The sequence below is a fragment of the Poecile atricapillus genome, chromosome 24, assembly GCF_030490865.1.
Source record: "Poecile atricapillus isolate bPoeAtr1 chromosome 24, bPoeAtr1.hap1, whole genome shotgun sequence".
Lineage (NCBI taxonomy): Eukaryota > Metazoa > Chordata > Aves > Passeriformes > Paridae > Poecile > Poecile atricapillus.
Window position 1 is genome coordinate 1187196 of NC_081272.1, and position 17792 is coordinate 1204987.

Consider the following 17792-nt stretch of genomic DNA (forward strand, 5'->3'; position numbering starts at 1 on the left):
TATTTTGTTATTTTATGTTATGTTTTATTTTATTTTATTTATGTTATATTTTATTTTATTTTCATTTTATGTATGTTATGTTATATTTTATTTATGTTATGTTTTATTTTATTTTATATTTTATTTTATAATTTTATTTTACGTAATATTTTATTTTATTTTATTTTATTTTATTTTATTTTATTTTATTTTATTTTATTTTATTTTATTTTATTTTATTTTATTTTATTTTTTTATTTTATTATTTTATTTTATTATGTTATATTTTATGTTATGTTTTATGCAATATTTTTTTATTTTATTTTGTTTTATTTTATTTATGTTATATTTTATGTTATGTTATGTATGTTATATTTTATTTTATTTTATGTTATTTTGTTGTATTTTATTTTGTTTTATTTTGTTTTATTTAGTTTTATTTTGTTTATGTTATATTTTATATTATGTATGTTATATTTTATTTTGTTATTTTATGTTATGTTATGTTTTATTTTATTTTATTTATGTTATATTTTATTTTATTTTCATTTTATGTATGTTATGTTATATTTTATTTATGTTATGTTTTATTTTATTTTATATTTTATTTTATAATTTTATTTTACGTAATATTTTATTTTATTTTATTTTATTTTATTTTATTTTATTTTATTTTATTTCATATTTTGCTATGAAAATGAAAATTCCCTCGTGATAAAAGCCTGCTCTGGCACTGATCTCTCCCAGGTTCTCCACAGCCAGGTGGCAGCGAGGGCTTGGTGATCCTGGGATCAGGGAATGCTTCAGGATCTTCCCAGCCCATCCCTGTGCACTCCATTCCCATCCTGTGGGGTGAGATGGAAATCCTCCTGCCCACCGGGCTGGGGCTGCCCACAGCAGTTTTTGGCATCTTCAGTGGTCTCTCCACAGATTCCAATCCCAAACTTCCATCCCTTCCCAGGACGAGGCTGCTCCTGGTGGGCAGGGCAGCCCAGTCCTGGATTCCCCTCCAGATTCCCAGGAAAACATCAATATTCCAGATTCTGCTGTGGCTGGGGAGTTACTGAGTGCTGGTGTGACAGAGCTACCTACTCTGCCTGGAAACTGCTGCAAGCTGGAGGGAATTCATTTACTCACAGATAGATAAATTGATAAATTTCTTTCCATCTGAGGATGACTTTCCTGTTCAATGCTTGCTCTGAAAAAAAATCTGTCCCCAGTAAAGTTCATGATATCTTCACATACCATGGTGAGTGTAGCCACAAGATGAGACGGTCAAAACATCACTTTTGTTCAGATTGAGCAGGAAGGTGCAAAAGTGGGTGCAGGGCAGCCCAGTCCTGGATTCCCCTCCAGATTTCCAAGGAAACATCAATATTCCAGATTCTGCTGTGGCTGGGGAGCCCTGCTGAGGTCACACAGGGCAGAGGAACCCAAGAGCAACACCCTGCGAGGCCAAACTCCAACCACTGGATCGGGAATCACAGAATTACGGAATTATGGTTGGAAGGAACCTCAAATCCCACCCAGTGCCATGGCAGGGACACCTCCCACTGCCCCAGGGGCTCCCAGCCCCGTCCAGCCTGGCCTTGGGCACTTCCAGGGATCCAGGGGAAGCTTCTCTGGGCCCTGGGGTGATCTGGGAGAACCCTTTTGACCTCTTGAGATCACTGGGAAAAATCCCAGCTCATCCCAGAAGCTCCCTGAGCCCAGGTGTGCAGAAGGAAGGTTTTGTTGGTGACAATCCCAGCCTAAACTGTCCCCAAACGGAGCTGGGACCCCTCTGCCATCCCAGGGAGGGACCTGCAGCAGCCTCTGCTCAGAATCCATCCCTGGGCTCTGGGAAAACGCTAAAAAACACTGGCAGTGCCTCAGGAGCCATCACCCCCAGCCAGATTCCTGCTGAGGAATCACAGCAGCTCTGCTGAGCCTTCCACCCGCAAAGGAAGAGTCTCTCTGCCCTGTGGGAAGGCAGATTGGTGCAAAAATAAAACCCTGTTGAGATCCTGTCACACGTGGGGCACCTGCAAAGATGCGAGTTGAATATTTTTCCATTTTTCTCTAATTAAAAGGGTCATTTGGGGATTATTCTGCTGGGCAGGGCTCCCCCTGCATTGATCCTGGCCCTCTGGGTGATGTTGGCATGTTGGTCTCTTCAATCTCTGTTTCTTCTCCACAAAATTGATGTAATTTTACTTCTTTCCCCTGTGCAGGCAGATCCCTCTGCCTGTGTGGGTGATGTGCTGCAGGGGCCACGGCCTCAGCTGTTAATTTGGTTAATTAAGTTGGGTAATTGAGCCACTGAGTTGCTTCCTAAGGGGTTTTTCTACCCTTGGAAACAAAGAAAATTGACAGTCCAAGGTAAAGCTGCCTCCTGATGGGCTGTGCCTTAAATTCCCTGATCCAAGTGTTGGAGAGCCCTCGAATTCCTTGAATTCCCAGTCAGGAAACACTTCCTGGTGTCCAGCCTGGGTTCCCTGGTGCAATTTAGGGCTGTGACACCCCTGGCAAACCCTAAAGGTGATTTATCCCTTCCCTTTGAAGGCCAGGGCGATGTCTCCCTGCTGTCTTCACTCAAAACGAATCCCCGTGCTGGGAATGTGAGTCCCCATCCCTGGAAATGTCCAACAAACACCTGGATGTGGCACCTGGGGACGTGGCTTAGTGGTGGCCGTGGTTTGTGGTTGGACTGGATGATCCTGGAAGGATTTTCCAACCATAACTGATGCCATAAATGTGATTTTCCTCTCGGGATTTCCAGCCTGTGCTCTCTCCATCCATCTCGGATCGTTCTCCTTGTCCTCACTGGGAATTTATCTGGGGTTTGAAATGTCCAGCACCGGAACCTCAGTGGGGCCAAAGAGATGGAAAGTTCCCTTTGTTTATTTGTTGGACATTTTGCCTCAGCACCACAGCAAATGTTTGGTTTTATTGCATTATTTCACGTTCAGCTCCTGTTCACTTTGTGATCCGTGGAAATCCTGAGATTTCCCAAAATCCCACCCCTTTCAATCCCGTGTCTCCCTGGTGAACATGCCATTGATTATTCCTGCCTCACCAATTCACCCACCGTTCCTGAAGTGTCTTTTTCTCTTCTTGTTTCTTCCAGACCATTTCTACAATTTATCAAGACCATTTTGACTCCTAATCCTGGCCTCCGAAGCACCTGCAGCCTGTCCCAGCCCGGTATCCACAGCAATTTTAGTAAGAAAAATTCTTATTTTCCATCCTCCAAATCCATTTTAAAGGTACCAAACTGTGCTGGAGCTCCCATTTTCCCTTTGGTGTTGTGGACTTGGATTTGATGATCCTGGTGGGTTCCTCCCATCTCAGGATATCCTGGGATCCACCCTTAAAGTGCTTAATTTTCCTTGGAAAAGGTCCAAAAGGTCCAAAATGGAGCCCAGCTGGTGCTGTCTTGGTGGGATTTGTGTCCCAAAGAGGGGGTTTCATCAGCTTGGAACGTTTGTAATGAAAAATCAGTTTATTTCTGGTGCCAGGGCCTGAGCAAGGCTGGTTCTGTGCAGGGTTTGGAGTGGGAAAGGGAAGAAATTATTTGGGTGGGCAGGAATTGTTCCCTGGGAGGGTGGGGAGAGGCTGGGATGGAATTCCCAGAGCAGCTGTGGCTGTCCCTGGATCCCTGGCAGTGCCCAAGGCCAGGCTGGAGCAGCCTGGGATGGTGGAAGGAGCCCCTGGATTGGAACTGGATGGGTTTAATTCCAACCCAAACCGTTCCATGACCATTCTCAGAAAATCAGCAACCCGACTTTTCCCTGTGGATTTGGGAATTTTTGGCTTTTCCTTCACTCCCCAGCTGCCCTGGACCCCTCAGAGCCGCCCTTGGCCAAAGCCTCGTTCCCCAAGGAGGGTTTGGGGCCGAGACCCCGAGGGCAGAGATGCAAACAGGGTTTAATTCACGGATTTAAAGCAGCTCTGGGTGTCCAGGTGGATGCTCCATATCCTTGGAATTTTGCCCTCTTTTAAACACTGAATCCCGAATCTGCACAGGTTCATTTTGGTGGGGATGGCAAGAATTCCAGGATTTATTTCTGAGGAATAAAAGCTTTATTATAGACCAGATTTATTACATTATTCACCAGATTTATTACATTTATAATGTAAAGGGGCAGAGCCACAGGCTGCCGACAGTGTCCCTGTGACTGGCAGGGCTTAGAAAATAAGAAATGAAAACAAAACCAGGACCCCAAAGGTGATCAGGTGCAAATAAAATTAATTAATTCCTAGTTTTTCCCTCTGGAGGAGTCTAAGTCTGGGTTTTGCCCTGGTGTTTGTCAGAGAATTCTTGGTTTCAGGCCTTCTCTGTGCCATCCACGATTTAAATTTAAACAAAAAGAAATTCCTGATGGTTTTCCACCTCAGAGTTCCTAGAGATGATCGTGGATTGGGCTTTTCAGCCCCTCTGAAATGCCATTCCCATACTCAGGGGAGGGAAACTGAGGCACGAGAGGCCAGAGTTTGGCTCCAGGGCTGAGCTGGAGTGGGAAATGCCAATTCCCCGTGACCTGCCTTGCCCAAAGTTAAAAAGACATTGAGAGGAAACCAAGTTCTGGGAGCAAAACCTTGCAACTTGATATTTTCAAGGGCTTTAATGACATAAAACTGATTTACTTTGAGGCGAAAAGCTTTAAATATCCCTGCAGAGAGTACCTAATGTGCATGGTTTTGTATTTATTCCCTGAATTTCGGTGGATGGATGGATGGAATATAATTCCCAGCCATAATGGAATTATATTGGGAGGTGCTCTCTGGCAGGGTGGTGTTAAAAGCAGGTGCACAAAGGGAATTCTGTTTGGAGAGAGGGAAAAAAAAACAAACCCTTGTGGTACCAGTGAATGATCCTTAGCCCTGCAATAAACCTAATCAGGTTAATTAGCATTAATTTGGCCGCCTGGCTTTTATTTGTGCGGAATAGAAACGCATCTAAGGAGTTTTGTTGGAAACCTTTTAGAGTTTTAGTGATATTTTCGAGTTCTTTCGCCTGGCCAATGTAAAAATCTCTGGCTGGTTGGGCTTTTAGGGAGAATTATGCTGCACCCAGCATTTAGAGCCATTAATTCTCCATCTCCTCTTGCACCTTTCATTGTCAGTAAATCCATTTCCTGTCCCCATTCCCCTGGAGATGACCCAGCTCTCCCTGGGTGTCTCCAAATGTGGTTTTTTGGAGTTTTTTTGGGGAATTGTATGAAATCCTCCCTCTGGCAGCAGCCTGGTTGTGCTCCTGCTCTGCTGCCCCATCCCACACCAGGCTCTTTCCCTCAGATTACAAATTAAATTACAGGACCACCCCTCCTGTAATTTCCCACCCTGGGCCTCACCCAGAGCTGCCTCTTTTCCCTCTTTTCCCTCTTTTTTTCCCTCTTTTTTTCCCTCTTTTTTTCCCTCTTTTTTTCCCCTCTTTTTTTCCCTCTTTTCCCTCTTTTTTCCCTCTTTTTTTCCCTCTTTTCCCTCTTTTCTCTCTTTTTTTCCCTCTTTTCCCTCTTTTCCCTCTCTTCCCTCTCTTCCCTCTCTTCCCTCTTTTCCCTCTCTTCCCTCTCTTCCCTCTCTTCCCTCTCTTCCCTCTCTTCCCTCTCTTCCCTCTTTTCCCTCTTTTCCCTCTCTTCCCTCTTTTCCCTCTTTTCCCTCTTTTTTTCCCTCTTTTTTTCCCTCTTTTTTTCCCTCTTTTTTTCCCTCTTTTTTTCCCTCTTTTTTTCCCTCTTTTTTCCTCTCTTTTCCCTCTTTTCCCTCTTTTTTTCCCTCTTTTCCCTCTTTTCCCTCTTTTCCCTCTCTTCCCTCTCTTCCCTCTCTTCCCTCTTTTCCCTCTCTTCCCTCTCTTCCCTCTCTTCCCTCTCTTCCCTCTCTTCCCTCTTTTCCCTCTCTTCCCTCTCTTCCCTCTCTTCCCTCTCTTCCCTCTCTTCCCTCTCTTCCCTCTCTTCCCTCTCTTCCCTCTCTTCCCTCTTTTCCCTCTTTTCCCTCTCTTCCCTCTTTTCCCTCTTTTCCCTCTTTTTTTCCCTCTTTTTTTCCCTCTTTTTTTCCCTCTTTTTTTCCCTCTTTTTTTCCCTCTTTTCCCTCTTTTTTCCCTCTTTTCCCTCTTTTCCCTCTTTTCCCTCTTTTCCCTCTTTTCCCTCTCTTCCCTCTCTTCCCTCTCTTCCCTTTCTTCCCTCTTTTCCCTCTTTTCCCTCTTTTCCCTCTTTTCCCTCTTTTCCCTCTTTTCCCTCTTTTCCCTCTTTTCCCTCTTTTCCCTCTTTTCCCTCTTTTCCCTCTTTTCCCTCTTTTCTCTCTCTTTTTCTTCTGCCCCTGCCTTTTCTCCTCCCTTCCCTGCTGCATCTTCCCCTCGCTGTTTCCCATCCCTGGAAAAGCTGCTGGGATTTTATCCCAGACGATTCCTCGCTCCTGCCCAGACGGATCCGTGTGGAGGGAGGGCTGGAGCTGCCACAGGAGGGAATTTTCCATCAGCCCCAGCCCCTCCACTCCCGCTTTGGATGGAATTCCTTGCAGGGTCTGGAATGGCTTTGGGTTAGGCCAGGCTGAAGGAGCAGGGGATGAGGATGAGGATGGGGATGAGGGCCCAGGGGTGATGACAGAGCCTGGTCCTCGTCACCTTCCGAACTCGCAGGGCTGCTCTTTGCCCTTTGATTTTCCTGCTCACAGCATCCCAAATGCTGGGAAACTCCTCCAAATCACCAAATTCAAACTTGGGCCAAATCCCACTGGGCCCATGGGGCCATCCACTCGTTATTGGAGCACCTCCAGGGCTGGGCACTCCAAACCTCTCTGGGCAACCCCTGCCAAGCCCTGATCCCCTTTCCATGGGGAAATTCCTGCTGCTGTCCCCCCTGAGCCTCCCCAGGCCCAGCCTGAGGCCGCTCCCTCTCCTCCTGTCCCTGTTCCTGGGAGCAGATCCCAAATCCCCCCGGCTGTCCCCTCCTGCCAGGGACTTGTGCAGAGCCAGAAATTCCCCCTGAGCCTCCTTTGCTCCAGCCTGAGCCCCTTCCCAGCTCCCTCAGGAATTCTCCAGCCCCTTCCCAGCTCCCTCAGGAATTCTCCAGCCCCTTCCCAGCTCCCTCAGGGATTCTCCAGCCCCTTCCCAGCTCCCTCAGGAATTCTCCAGCCCTTTCCCAGCTTCCTCAGGAATTCTCCAGCCCGTTTCCAGCTCCCTCAGGGATTCTCCAGCCCCTTCCCAGCTCCCTCAGGGATTCTCCAGCCCTTTCCCAGCTCTGTTCCCTGTCCTGGACTCGTTCCAGCCCCTCCAGGTCCTGTTTGCAGTGAGGGGCCCAGGACTGGCCACTCTCAGGAGGAATTAGGTGACACTGTGGGAAGGCTGAGTTATCTCCTGCTCCTTAGATAATCATGGAACGCCTTCCACCACCACTTCTTCCCCACAGCTCTGAGCACACACAGGTTTTAAATCTCCACTTGAATTCCCAGAGGAATCATCTCCTTCCCCATTCCTTCCCTCAGCCATTATCTCTCATTCGATGCGACAACGCCATCGACTCTCCAGAGCTCTGTGGGTCACTGTCCCCGCTCAGAACGTGCCCTGCCACCTCCCAGACACCTCCAGGAGAAAGAGCTTGTCCAGTGTTTAATGTGACACTTCAGCCTTAGGGAAAAAGAAACAAAAAAAAAAAAAATGTGGAGAAAATCCAAAACTTCCTCCTGCCTGCGCAGGCCTCTGTTACAATCAGCAAATCACCTCCGCCGTTTCACCTCAGGGTAAAACTTGGAAAGCTCAGCTCCTTTCTATGAATCACCCTCAGCAAACAGCCCCAATTAAGAGATAAAACATTGCTACCACAACAGCAGCTTGGGCAGGGATTTATTTTTAGAAGCTGCTTAAAATAGTGCGTGGTACCTCGCTCAAAAAACATCCCCTGTGTGCTGGTACGGGCTGATGTCAGAGCAGTGAGACGCTCCGGAGGGACACACACTTCACACCCTCCCCAGGACTCCTGCACAGCACCAAGCTGAGAGAAAACACTGAAAAAAAACAGGGAAGGAAGCCCAAAATTGGTCTTAACACCTCCCTGCCAGCATAGTGTAAGATGCCAGGGTTTGAAGAGAGGAATGTTTTGGAAGTGCCAACATTTCCCACTAAAAAGCGAGGAGAAAAGGCTCTGTGTGATTTTGGGGAAAGGTTTTGGTTTCTGAGAGCCAATCCTGGGGCTGAAACGGGCTCTGGTGCAAAGTTTTGGTTTGAGAGGCCACTGACAGGGAGGTGCCACTGTCCCTGTGGGACCAGCAAGGATCTGGGGACAGCTCCTAATGTGGCACTACCAGCACAACCCTCTGCAGCTGGGAAGTGATGGAAAAGCAATCAGGATCACAGAATATCCTGAGCTGGAGGGGCCCCCAAGGATGATCCAGTTCAGCTCCAGCCCTTCACTCCACCCAGGTCACCTTTGCTGCACCCACAAAAGGTTCTGTGCTGCCAGTGGTGGGCCCAGGGCTGAGCAAGCAGGTTGTGCTTGGCTCCTTCCTCTTCAGGAACAATCCAGGGTGTCCTGTGGCCTCACTGAGGGAACCTGTGCCCTCACCTGGGCATGGAAACCTTCTCTGTGTCCTCACCTGGCCAAGGGAACCTGCCCTGTGCCCTCACCTGGACAAGGGGAACCTGCCCTGTGTCCTCACCTGGGCAAGGGAACCTGTCCTGTGCCCTCACCTGGGCATGGGAACCTGTCCTGTGCCCTCACCTGGGCATGGAAACCTGCCCTATGCCCTCACCTGGGCAAGGGAACCTGCCCTGTGACCTCACCTGGCCAAGGGAACCTGCCCTGTGTCCTCACCTGGGCAAGGGGACCTGCCCTGTGTTATCACCTGGGCATGGAAACCTTCTCTGTGTCCTCACCTGGGCAAGGGGACCTGCCCTGTGTCCTCACCTGGCCATGGGGAACCTGCCCTGTGCCCTCACCTGGGCAGGGGGAACCTGCCCTGTGTTATCACCTGGGCAAGAGAACCTGCCCTGTGCCCTCACCTGGCCAAAGGGAACCTGCCCTGTGCCCTCACCTGGCCAAGGGAACCTGCCCTGTTCCCTCACCTGGGCAAGGGGAACCTGCCCTGTGCCCTCACCTGGACAAGAGAACCTGCCCTGTGCCCTCACCTGGGCAAGGGAACCTGCCCTGTGCCCTCACCTGGGCAAGGGAACCTGCCCTGTGTCCTCACCTGGCCACGAGGAACCTGCCCTGTGCCTTCACCTGGACAAGGGGACCTGCCCTGTGCCCTCACCTGGCCACGGGGAACCTGCCCTGTGCCCTCACCTGGGCAAGGGAACCTGCCCTGTGCCCTCACTGACGTCCCCAAGCAAAGGGAACCAGAATCTGAGCCAGAGCTGTGGCCCAGTCAGGGTCCAGGGGAGGTTGTACCAAGCTCTGAGGTTGCCAAAGAGGCTTTTCTGCCCCTCTGAAGTGCTGAGGGGCAGATTTGGGGCAGTTTTGACACTTTTGAGGCAGCTGAGATTGGAGGCTGCACTGACACCCCATGTGCCCCAGCTCTGACACTCACGGCACCTCCTGAGCAGGGAGGGACCCCCAGGATCACCCAGCCCCGCTCCTGTCCCCACCCAGGCCACCCCAAAAGCCCCACCCCGAGCACAGCAGAGATGGCCACAAGTGCTGGCCCTGTGGAGATGTGCAGAACAACAGGAAAACCATCAAAGGGCTGGAAAGTCGTGTGGTGATGCCAACAACCCCCAGTGGGATCCTCCACAGCGTTGGGTGTGGGTCTGGACACTTCCTGGGGTGAAGGTGCCTTTCAGGGGGTGACAGCACCCTCAGGAACTCTCCTCTGAGCTTTCTGGGGTGCCCCAGCCTGCTGAGAGGGCAGAGATCCTCCTGGAAGTGCCTCCTGGATGAGGTGAGGAGGCTGCACCGTGCAGCCGGAGGGAAAGGAGGTGGGAGGAAACCATGGCTGCTTGTTTACGCCGTGAATGGAAAAAAAAAAAGAGAGGCTTATCGTGATCAAAGCAGGCAAAACAGGACGTCAGGGCTGAGCTCTGTCAGGCACTGCTGCTCCAGGGCCCTGGGTTTCAGCTGCACCCAGGGAATCCTGGCTTTGTGAGCCTGCCCAGGATTCGCTGGCCTTGGACTTGGGAGCCTGGGATCGCAAGTGCTGCTCGGTAAATTCGTTTAGCTCTGAACTGGGAAAGGAGCAGAGGGTCAATTTTGGGCTAATTCTGACCTGATTTGCCGTGCATTTCAGGAATAGCTGCCTCAAAGGCAGCAGAAACAGCTGAAAAATGAGAATTGTTACCAAGGCAAAAGGGTGCCCGAGGCTGAGGCTGAGCAGAGGGGAACTGGTTTTATTTGCAAGGGGTCAGGCTCTTTAAAACGGTGTTTCCTTCATTCATCTTCATTAAGGAAATGACACTCAGAGTGAAAACGAAAAACCCCAGGGAAATAAAACCCCTCCAAGCTTTTTGTTTTTTTGGTTCGACCTTCTGCACTGTGGGCCCTCCATGACCAGAGAAAATCGTGCTGGTTTCTGGTTTCTGACCATTGCTGCTCATCCAAACCCATTCCAGAGCGTCACAGTTGGCCTGTGCAGACCACAGGCCCAGCTGCAGCCTGAGGGTTTGTGTGAGATGTGGAAAAATCTGATTAAAGAGGAGCAGGTTTCCAAGAATTCCCCACGGTTTGGGAATGCAGGACGTGTTTCTCATACCCCAGACAGATCTCCAGCAGCGGTTGTAGGTGAATTACAACAAGAATTGCTGGGTTTAAGGAGGGCCCACAGAGATCTTTGGGGTTTGGGGTATTTCTTCTTTCAAGAGCAAAACCAGCAACAACAATAAAAACATCTGGTGTTGAATTTTAGAGGTCTGGGTAGTGAAGCCAGACAAAAAAAAACCTAGAAAAAAAGGGAACAGAATCTTAGCAGAGAAGAAATCGATCACCAGAACATCCTCACTGAGAGCTGCTGCTTCTGCCACCGTTTGTAGACTTTAAATCAGGACTTTTTCCTATTTTCCTCAAAAAAATCAAGGGCCTTGACTGCAGCAGAGTTGTTTTTTTTTTTTGCTGAAATTCCCTGTCTGCAGTGCCCCATAAACACGAGCATCAGCGTTATCCAGTGTTAGTCTGGGGCTGAGAGAGGGGTTCCCAAGAGCAATGCTCTCTCCAAATTTCAAATTTCACTCCAGTTCATTGCTGGTGGTGACTTTGAGGAGCTTAAGGAGGCTCCTGCACAGCTCACAAAGCAAAAGCTGAGACCTGCATGGGTTATTCTGCCCCCTGAGCAAACAAACAATCCCTTGTGCTATGATCCTGTTTAATTTAAGGCATTTTGGGTGATTATTTTCTGATTAAGGGCGTGATTTTCTGGTTAATTTGGGTGATTAAGTTCTGAGCCCTTGAACTCCAGCTGTGGGTGTGAGACTGACACATTTGGGGAAGGAATGGGATCTTCCAAACTGACTTTTAGGAGAGAAAATAAAAACCAAACCCAAAAGGGACCAAAACCCTTGAAAAACAAAGGCTCACAGAATGGCTTGGGCTGGAAGGGACTTACAGACCATGGGCAGGGACAACTTCCACGAGACCTCGTGTTGGACATTTGGGTCTTTTTGGGTGGGAGATCAGAGTTCTGCTCATCTTCCCGAGCATCCTCCCTGTGCCACCAGGGCAGGGCCAGATTTCCTTGTCCGTGGATGAGCTCAAAAGGCTCAGAGAGGAAAATCCTGCACAGCTTTTGGAAAGCCAAGGCTGTAATTTCAGCGAGCTCCTCCGCGGTCACCCCACCGCTCGGGTTCCCCGGGCCTTGCCCCCTGTGGGTGTGGGGTGAGCAGCTCAGGAGGGCTCTGGGGTTTCCTGCAGCCTCAGGGATGATTCAGCACCTTGCAGGCAGCTCAGCTCGGGCTGTTTCGGGGTGCGTGAGCACCATTCCTGCAGCACCGCCTCGGGTGATGGAACAGCGCGCGGAGCTGCTGCGAGAGCACCAGGGAAACTCCTGGGTGGCTCCTGCCAGACCCCGAGGGGCTGGAGCGCTGCTGGGGGAATCTGAGCCACCCTCAAGCTGTGCTTTGTGCAGGGTTTCCGAGCCCCGGGGTGCTGCCGGAGGTGTGGGACCACATCCTGCCCACAGCTCGGCGCGAGGAGAGAATTACTGAGCTTGAAGAGTTCAGAGGAGACCCAGGAGCCTCTGTCACACCATCCCACGGGCAGGAGGCTCCTGCTGGCCCTCAGCTTCCCACCCCGCCACCGGTTGGTCACTGGTTGGTCATTGGTTGGTCACTGGTTGGTCACCGGTTGGTCACTGGTTGGTCACTGGTTGGTCATGGGCTGGTCACTCGTTGGTCATTGGTTGGTCACTGGTTGGTCACTACTTGGTCACTCCTTGGTCACTCCTTGGTCACTGGTTGGTCACTGGTTGGTCACCACTTGGTCACTGTTTGGTCACTGTTTGGTCACTGGTTGGTCATTGGTTGGTCATTGGTTGGTCACTGGTTGGTCATTGATTGGTCACTGGTTGGTCACTCCTTGGTCACTGGTTGGTCACCGACTGGTCACTCCTTTGTCACTCCTTGGTCACTCCTTGGTCACTCCTTGGTCACTCTTTTGTCACTGGTTGGTCACTCCTTGGTCACCACTTGGTCACTGGTTGGTTACTCCTTGGTCATTCCTTGGTCACTGGTTGGTTACACCTTGGTCACTCCTTGGTCACCGGTTGGTCACTCCTTGGTCACTCCTTGGTCACTGGTTGGTTACACCTTGGTCACTCCTTGGTCACCGGTTGGTCACTCCTTGGTCACTCCTTGGTCACTGGTTGGTCACTCCTTGGTCACTGGTTGGTCACCAGCTGGTCACTCCTTGGTCATTGGTTGGTCACCGGTTGGTCACTCCTTGGTCACTCCTTGGTCACTGGTTGGTCACCGACTGGTCACTCCTTTGTCACTCCTTGGTCACTCCTTGGTCACTGGTTGGTCACTCTTTTGTTGCTGGTTGGTCACTGGTTGGTCACTGTTTGGTCACTGGTTGGTCACTCCTTGGTCACTCCTTGGTCACTGGTTGGTCACTCTTTTGTTGCTGGTTGGTCACTGGTTGGTCACTGTTTGGTCACTGGTTGGTCACTCCTTGGTCACTCCTTGGTCACTGATTGGTCACTGATTGGTCACTGGTTGGTCATTCCTTGGTCACTCCTTGGTCATTGGTTGGTCACTCCTTGGTCACTGGTTGGTCACTCCTTGGTCACTGGTTGGTCACTCATCAGTCACTCCTTGGTCACTCCTTGGTCACTCATTGGTCACTCCTTGGTCACTCCTTGGTCACTCCTTGGTCACCAGTTGGGTTTAATGACTGGCCCTGTGCACAAATCCCAGTTTCCGTGCCCTGCCCAGCTCTGGAGGTGCTCAGGGCGCCTCTCTCTGTTCCGTTGTTCCGTTCAAACCCCAGAACTCTCCCTCCAGCCCTGCTGCCCTGCTCTGGGATCTCCCCGCTCCCCTCCCCAGAGCTCTCACCCCGAGCTGTCCCCACTGCTGTGACAGAAATGTCACTCTGCAGAGCCCAGAACCCTCAGCCCTGTACAAAACCCTGCTCCGTGCCTGTCAGGGCCTGCAGCTGTCCTTTATTTGGTGCTCAGCCGCCAGGCAGGAATGCTGGCCCCTGGAGAGGGGTTTTTTGGGGTTTTTTTGTGCTTTTAAAATTTTTTTTTAACCTTTCCTAACGAGGCTGGAGGCAATTTCAGACTTGCCTCGTGTCCAAACATTGCTTTGTCCATGGAGGGAGAGGCAGAGGTCTTGTTACAGCGCTGGCTGCTTCTCCAGAGGGTGGATTTAACAGGGAATTGTCCTGACCCAGTTTATTTGGGATTATTGTGGGGTCTCTGTGCTCAGGGCTGCTTTGCAGCAGCCCCCCAAAGAAGGAGCTGCTGGTTAAAGGTTCAGGGCTGTGTTTGGTAAATGGTGTTTGGGAGAAAAAAAAAATAATTGTTCTGCTCTGGGGCACACCAGGAAAAGCCCAGTGGGAGCAGAGCTGTGAGGATTCCTGGATTTAATCAAGGAATCTGAACAAAAATTCAAAAACTCCTCATGGTATTTCTTACCCCGACACAGTCAGAGGGGGCTGAGGATCCACTTCGCCAGCAGTTGATGCATTTAAGTGTTTTTATTTGGTTTGTTTATTTTTGTTTAAAGCAGCCTCTTAATCTCAAGTTCAGATGTGTGGCTGCTTGTGATTTTTGACTGAGAATTTCTTGCTTGCACTGAAATAATGAGGTTTTTTTTGTGATATCTCAGCTGTTCCATCAGAGATTTCATCCTAGGGAGGGTTTTTGAAGCATTTTTCCTCTCAGGGCTCTGCAGAGCAGGAGGATTTTTGGATCAGAAGCTGAATACATGAGTAATTTCTGGCCCTGGGTTCTCTGCAGGTTTCAGTTCTGTTTTTTTTAAAATTTCTTAGAAAAAGGTAACTCACATTTAAATAAATAAAACCGATTAGATGTGTTAAGGAAAATATTTGTCCATTTTTTTCTTGGCAAACACATTTAAATTCTTATAAAAATACCCCCCAAATGAAAGTTTTGAAGCCTATTTTTTATTCAGCCCTGTGCTAAGCTGAAGGAAGGTGATCCCAGATTTCCTGGATGTCTATCCACAGGGATCTATATCCACTGCCTTTGCTAGGGATGGCTTCAAAAAGTATTTATTTGCTTTGAAATCTTTAATATTCGACCTGCAGATCATGTCCTTGATGCCATTCCAGCTCTGAGCCCCGATGAGCTCAGCTGGGAAGTGCTGGGAGACGTTTTCAAGGTGTTTTCATCACCTGTGTGAGCTCGTTTCTAATGAAACAGAAGCTCACACCTTATCTGGTTAGAGACTGATTGATAACAAACGTGCACAGCACCGGCTGATGGTGGGAGACGAATTCCCTGGGTCTGGCAGGGTTATAAAAGGAGGTTTTGTGGCCCTGGGTGGTCTCGTTCTCCTGGTCTGTGTGGAGGTGGTGCCTTGCTCCTGGCTTGGGTTTGTTGGGATGATTTATCCAGTCCCTGGATGTGGCAGCAGCAGGTACAGCTGGAATTCTGCCAGGACACTGGGCCTAGGACTGGTTTCCTTTTGATTCAGGGGGATTTATGGAAAGTAACTTTGGGCCTCACTGGTGGCTCTTGGGGTCCTCTGCCCTCACCAGTAAATCTGAACGGCAAAAGGCACCAAAACTGAGTTGTTTTTCGTGAATCCTGTGGCTGCTCCATCCCTGGAAGATCCTGATGTTTTCTGTGCCATCTGGATCACCAGAAACTGAGACCTGGAGAAGGCTGACCTTGTCAGAGCTGGACAGAGTTAAAGAATAAAACAGGGATTTCTTGAGAGGCCTTAAAAGTCACACCTTGGGCAGTACAAGAGCCTGGCCAGGGCTGCATCCAAAATGGACCAAAAATGGTCACAAAATGGACAGCTGGTCACCAGGGCTCACATTTTTATAAGTTTTGGTCCATCTGCATATCAGGGTTAATTGTCCAATTACAGCTTCAGGTTATGGAGTCCCATCCTTGTTTCCTCTCTCCAGCCCAGCGTTGTTTCTGCTTCTGGGCCTGAAACTTGTAATGATTGTCCTTGGTATCAAACTGGAAAAAGGAATTGTTTTGTCTGCCTGCTCTGTGACCAGCACTTCATATGAAGCTTTAAACTACACCTGGGCAGAACAGAATATCAAAAATATCAAAGCTAAAATTTAAGGCATGGGTCCCAGGCCAGGCTGGAAGCAATCTGGAGGAGCAGGAGGTGTCCCTGGGGACTGGATGAGCTTTAAGGTCCCTCCAAACCATTCCATGGTTCCATGTCCAAGTGAAAATCCAGCAGGTGGATGCAGCAAACACAAATCTTGGTGTGCTCCACACACAGATCACCATTCCACAGTGTGGGAATGGGGTTTTGTTGGGAATGGGGTGAGGCTGGGGGTCTCTCCTGGGGTGAATCCTCCTGCTCATCCTTTGCCCCGCTCCCCCTGTGACATTCAGGTGTTGGGGTGGCCTCACTTGTGTGGCTTTGTCCTCCTGGCTGCATCCTGAGCTCTGTTCCCATTTGGAGCCCTCAAACCCTGGCAGGGATAACGGGAAGGGAAATGTCAGGAAGTGGCACTGTCTGAAGAAATGGAGCAAGGAAAAGGCAGCACCAGAGTTCCTGGGTTATAAACTGGCATTTCAGTCTTGGAATGGCTGTTCCATCCCAGGCACAGGCAGGAGCTCCAGGTTCTTACTTTGATAAAGGATTATTGAATTAATGATTGTTTGTTCTTTGTCCTTCAGCTTTGCTGGAGGCTCAGCAGATTTGTCCCACCAAAGTGCAGAGCTCTTCCCCATCCAAATCCACCTCAGGTGTCCCAAAGATCCACTCCAATCCACTGGAAGCAGAAGATGCTGGGAGAAATATTTGGCCAGGCTGCATCCCAGTGTAGGAGTCAGGAATGGGGAATTTCTGAGGGATGCAGTGGGATTGAGAGAGTGGAGATTCTCTGGTGTGGAGGAGACCCTGTCTGGGGCTCTGAGGATGTGGAAAATCCCGCTCTGGGTTTTGTCCCGTGCCCCCAGCCAGTGCTGCTGCTGTGGATTCCTGAGGAACAGGTTTATGAGGGGAAAACCAGGAGAGAGGGACACGCAGCCAATGGGGTCCCTGCATAAATATTTGCCTTCATCTACAAGAAGGATCTGTTAAGAAGAGGCCAATCACCTGGAAATGACCCAAAACACGTTCTGGTGCTCGTTAGGCCCTGCCTGTTTCCCTGGCACAAGGTGTATTTTTGTAGGAGCAGACAAGGCCGTTCTGTGAGCCTGTGATGACAGGGGAGCAAACACTGCCCAGACTTGACTCTCCCTGCAAAGCTCCCGACATTCCCTCCAAACTCAGTCATGCTTTCTCTCCCTTTCCTGTTAAACAAATGCATATCTTGATTTAGAGTTATTTGTGCTCTCTGTGTGTGCTTCAGAGATCCAAAATGTTTTTTTCCCCCCTGGATCTGGTGTGGGGAGCATCAGGATCTTCCTGGGGGGGTCAGGTCTTCACACCCTCCCCAGCTGTCTGAAATTGGGATCTGTCTAGAACTGGGATTTGGTTTGGAATTTTTAATCAGAATTGCACATGGAGGTGTGTGTGTGTGTGTGCACAGACACCGCAGGATGAAAATACAGATATATATAAATATCCACACAGTCCTTTGGAAACGAGGCTTTTGCTAAAGGGAAAAACTCCACCTCGTGCAGCTGGCTCTGCGTTCCCTGGTGAATCCCTTCCCAGCAGCTCCACCTTGCCTGGGAAAATATTTACCTGGAGAAAAGCTGTGTTAATTAACCCAGCTCTCCCCACAGCTGCCCTGCCACGGAGTGGGAACCCAGCAGTTTATGGGGCTGGGGGTGGCACTGGGGACACGCAGGGACTCGCTGTCTTTAATTCCCATTTCTGGGTTTGTCACTGTTTCTGTTGGGTGACAAAATGTAAATGAATTTCAGGATATGCTCCCCATGAGGCTCAGGGAAAGGGAGATTTCCAGCTTGAGAAAGGATCAGAAGCTCTGGGTTTGCCTGTGGGGAGTAGAAAGATTATTTATTTCTATTTCTGCCTTTCTTTTCATTGAGGATAGAGAAAACCCCCATTGCCTTTGGTCCTGAATCAGATGGGGAAGTTTCCTTGTTGAATTTCCACTGAGATTCCAATTGTTTTTTTCATTTAAACAGAAATCTTTCAGCATCTCCTCTGTATATTGAATTAAATAAGATACAGGCTGGCACAAAACAACACTGTGTGTTGTTGCTGTGTCCAGAAAGTGAAAAATCGGACTTGTTTTGATTTTTCAAGGGCTGCACACAGGTGCAGGAACTCCCAATCAAAA

At 49.3% G+C, this 17792-nt stretch overlaps 1 protein-coding gene across 1 annotated transcript in view; it reads left to right on the forward strand.

Annotated features, from left to right (window-relative positions):
* HIVEP3 (HIVEP zinc finger 3) overlaps positions 1-17792 on the forward strand; it is a 185708-nt gene that overhangs the window by 109249 nt on the left and 58667 nt on the right. The window contains exon 5 of the mRNA XM_058856761.1: positions 3089-3183. The gene's annotated coding sequence lies outside the window, so the exon portion shown is untranslated. The remainder of the gene's footprint in view (positions 1-3088; positions 3184-17792) is intronic.